Genomic DNA, 4,483 nt, shown 5'->3' with positions numbered 1-4,483 from the left:
CAGTATGTGGGTTGTGAGGTGTGTGTGTGTGTGCACAGTGTGTGTCTGTTGGTGTGTGGGGGTGCAGTGTGTGGTTGTGAGGTGCTGTGTGTGCACGCAGGTGCACTGAGGAGACTGACCACCCTGCCTAGGGAGAAGTGCTTTTCCTGGAGGGGGAGGAGCTATTTGCAGAGCTGAGCCCCAGGGCCACAGAACCACCCAGGAGAAGAAAAGGAGGAGGGGAAGGTTCCTAACTGTGGACTGGGACTGCTGAGACCGGAGAAGCTGAGGGGTGGGGCAGAGGAGTTTGGAAAAGGAAAAGGGATGGAAGGCAGGTCCACAAACAAGGTGGGCAGATCATTGGATGAGGGAGAGGAGGAAGTAAAGATCTTCAGCTCAAGAGTCAGGCAGAGCCTGGTTCAAATCCTGACTCTTATCCCTTACAGTTAGGTGAGCTTTCTGATCCTCAGTTCCTAACCTGTGAAACTGGGGTAACAGCTATGCTGTCTCACGGGAGCATCTGGAAAGCATGTGTCACAAGCATGCAATCACTGCTGATCCTTGTTCCACAAGTGGGCTCAAGAGACCACCAGGCTGCTTCTCAGAGCTTCCCATTTATGTGTTTTGTGGTCATCTCCAGGGTTCCTGACCCCTCCTTCCCAGACCAACTGCTCCCTGTGAGAAGTCCTCATGACCTTGACCGGCCAACTTCCTGGAGTGTCTCTGAGCAGGTTCTCCTATACCTGGAGATACAAGTAAGAGGAGTCCCTGGTGACCCCGAGTTTCTATAGAGGTTGAACAGCAGAAACTGAGCAAAGGTAGATGACAAAGAAATCGTCATTCTATGTTTGGGACTCTTCAGGAATGAAATACCAAGAGGAATGAGTAATGTTGCGTTATTTTATTAAGTAGTTTCCCTTATCCACAGTTTCACTCTCTGAGTGTTCAGTTACCTAAAGTCAGCCACAGTTGGAAAATAGGTGAGTGCAGTACCATTTCGAGAGAGAGAAAGAGAACATTCACATAACCTTTATTACAGTATATTTATCATAATTATCTATTTTCTTTATTGTTGTTAAACTCTTTTTTTTTTTCAGACAGTTTCACTTTTGTCACCCAGACTGGAGTGGAATGACACAATCTTGGCTCACTGCAACCTCTGGCTCCCAGGTTCAAACTATTTTCCTGCCTCTGCCTCCTGAGTAGCTGAGATTACAGATGCCCACCACCACGCCTGGCTAATTTTTGTATTTTTAGTAGAGACAGGGTTTCACCATGTTGGTCAGGCGGGTCTCAAACTCCTGACCTCAGGTGATCCACCTGCCTCAGCCTCCCAAAGTGCTGGGATTACAGACGTGAGCCACCGCACCTGGCCTAAACTCTTAACTGTGCCTAATTTGCAAATTAAACTTCATCACATGTATGTATATGTATGTGTAGAGAGAAAGACGGTTTATACAGGGTTTGGCCCTATCCACAGTTCCGCAGTTCCTGGCCTCCACTGGAGGATGCTGGAATGTATCCCCTGAGGATAAGAGGAGGCCGCTGTATATGATAGCTCGTGTTGTATATGTTCTCATTGTTTTCAAAGATATACATCAATATTATTGAATTGTATTCACTCAATAGACCTATAGGTAAATGGGAACAAGGAAGAATTCTCTGTGTGAGAATTTGTGGATGTGCTGGCTCCAAGCCTCATGGTTAGTGGTGATATTGGAACTAGTTTTGAAGGTGGGATCTCAGCTCCAAACCGCTCTCCAGACCTTGCTGCTTCTTAGGAACCTTTTGGCTATAAAGATGTGAGAGGCCAGTGTGAGGACACACTGGGGGCCCTCCCTCTGGGAGTCTTGAGGAGTGGGGACTGCCCCCTTCTTTTGTTGCAAGAAAAAGAGATCTGCTCCAGAGATTGTCAGGATGGACAGAAACACCTTTAGAGAAGGACAAGAATTGCAAGGAAATTAAATAAGGGAAGTCACAGAAGCCAATATCCATTGATGTTTCAAAAAGGGGAAAATTTGGATCTTTTTCTTATTAAAAGCCAAAAGGAAAAGTTAAAAAAATATATATGGGGGAATTATGTTCTCACTGGGAGTAGGGAGGGCTCAACTTGTGAGACATTCTTCTGCCCCGCTGGGGGTGAGGGCCTTGTGGAGTGACTTCGAGTCTAAGGAGATGGAGGGAGAGATAAGGGTGAGGTGGGGGTTGTAGATGCCTTGATAAGCGAGGCACTCCAGGAAAGGAGCACCTGCCAAGGAAACTGCAACCCATAAAGCTGGTCCTGGACACGGGGGCGGGGGTAGGGGGCCGGCAGCGGCTGAGGCAGGGGAGGAGGCTGGCCCAGTCTGAGCTGCACAGAGCAGGTGTACAGGGACTTGCCGCCAAGGGCATTGTCTAGGGGTCTGGGGAAGAGAAAGGTGAGGCCCAGTGCTCAGGCCCCCTCATTCCTGGATCTTCATCTTCTCACTCTCCCTTCTCTGCTTACCTTGTCCTTCCCAATGGGAAGGGCATGGACAAGTAGCCTGGGTGAGGACCAAGGTGTCCCCCCGCCATCCCAGCTGGTAGATGAGAGATTTGGAGTCTCTCCTCGCCTTCTCTCCCTACTGTCACTTCCTTTTGTGGTATTCGACATCACCACTCTATTTTTTCTTTTCTCTCCTTTCTTTTCATGCCTCTCTCGGCATGCTGCAGGTGAGGACACCTGCACACTCTCCAGCTTCCCCGCCACTGATGTATGGTCCGTAATGTCTCCAGGCAGCAGGAGAACTGGGTTGCGGGCACCAAACTACACCATCAGGTCCCAGAAGCTTTCACACCAAAGCAGCCTGACCTCTTGTTCTAACATAATAAAGAGGAGGGGGAAACTTAATACCTGGATTTTCATTTTTCAGAATTATACTCCCAAACCACGTGGCCACAGCCATCTAGGAAAAGGTTTCAAATACTATACTTTAAAACCAATTGTGATTATCACTGGATGGTGGAATTATTAGCCTTTTTGGGGTTTGCATTTTTCTATATTTTATACTTTTGTAATAAGAAAAAAAAATGTTTAAGGGATTCCCTGTTTTCTGCAAGAATTTATCTCCTTCAACAGCACAGGGCCAGGTGGGTGGCGGTGGTGAGGAAATGGAAGTAAGGGACATCAGTGCCACTCAGTTATTTCCACTCAAGCCTGCCCAGGAGGCAGCTCTCACCCCAGCCACCCTCCCCATTCATTCCCACAGAGCTGGAGATGCATTCTCTTTTTTGCCAGGAAACCAAGAGGCTCCTCCCCCCAAATAGCCAGGAGGGAGGAGATTAGTGATGGTTTTTTCCATTCAAGCATTATTCTTTGGATCTCAGGTCAATGGGTTGAAGGTAGGAGTGAGCAGGGTCACCTGCCTACTTGAATCTTTCCTTACTCACCTTCAAGTGACCTCCTGTACCACTCCTCAGTCCCTCGTCATCTGGCTTGGACCATGGGGAAGAAAGTGTGTAAGAGACGATGGTGTGTGCCGTATGCAAGAGAGTGTCCACATGGGTGCGTCTCTTAACACCAGTAACCTCTGTGGGAAAGCACCTCCTTGTGTGTTACCTTTTCTGAAATTCTCTCTTGCAGAAAGGGTGCCTGTCTCCACAGTGTCCTTGGATCTGCATGTGGTGTTTCATTCAGGGCTGGTATGCATGGATGAGCAGGAGCAGCGTGAACTGGTTATGAAAGTGCAGGAGTGACTAAACTCTCCTCTTACCAGTCAGCATCCATCCTGCATCTCAGGGCATATGCCTCTGTTTCTGGTTTCCAAAAAAAGGCCTTCAGTCTGTCTCCCTAACTTACAACCTTCCATCCATCTCTGCCCAAGAAGCAGTTGGGGGTGACTACCCACATCCAGTTGCTGCCAACAGACCTGTGCTCGCCAGCCTCACGGGCAGGAGGCGCATCCAGGTCCTGAGGCAGGATTCTTCCACATCTGTTATTTGGGATTCTAGACTCCCTGCCACACTGTGGCTTCTCTGCAGACTCTTAACTCCTTCTGGCAAGCAATGGGATAGGAGATGAGCCGCTAACAACCTTTTCTTTCTGTGCAAGAGTGCAGAAAGGAGCCAGACGCGGTGGCTCATGCCTGTAATCCCAGCACTTTGGGAGGCCGAGGCGGGTGGATCATCTGAGGTTGGGAATTTGAGACCAGCCTGACCAACATAGAGAAATGCTGTCTCTACTAAAAATACAAAATTAGCCCGGTGTGGTGGCACACACCTGTAATCCCAGTTATTTGGAAGGCTGAGGGAGGAGAATTGCTTGAACTTGGGAGGCAGAGGTTGCAGTAAGCCAAGATTGCGCCAACCCACTCCTGCCTGGGTTATAAAGTGAGACTCTGTCTCAAAAAAAAAAGAGTACAGAAAGGTGTAAAATGAGAGAAGAGGGCGTTTCAGCCTGGTGGTACAAGAGGGCAAAGGCTAGAAAAGGGGGAAAACCAGGGGAGATGAAGAGAGGGTGGGAATGGGTTCTACTGGGTGCGGGCAC

At 48.8% G+C, this 4,483-nt stretch overlaps 1 long non-coding RNA gene across 1 annotated transcript; it reads right to left on the bottom strand.

The window, feature by feature from the left end:
- Positions 1 to 1,285: 1,285 nt before the first annotated feature.
- Positions 1,286 to 4,088, bottom strand: LOC116527960. The gene is made up of 3 exons (XR_004258801.1): positions 3,388 to 4,088; positions 2,465 to 2,817; positions 1,286 to 1,910 (listed from the first exon to the last, which is right to left on the bottom strand). It is a non-coding gene; the product is annotated as an uncharacterized LOC116527960 (long non-coding RNA).
- Between the last annotated feature and the right edge of the window lie 395 nt (positions 4,089 to 4,483).

Source organism: Sapajus apella, unplaced genomic scaffold (assembly GCF_009761245.1).
Source record: "Sapajus apella isolate SASKATOON/1434 unplaced genomic scaffold, GSC_monkey_1.0 scaffold56, whole genome shotgun sequence".
NCBI lineage: Eukaryota > Metazoa > Chordata > Mammalia > Primates > Cebidae > Sapajus > Sapajus apella.
Note: the sequence above shows the minus strand (reverse complement) of the source record. Positions and strands in the feature narration are given on the sequence as shown.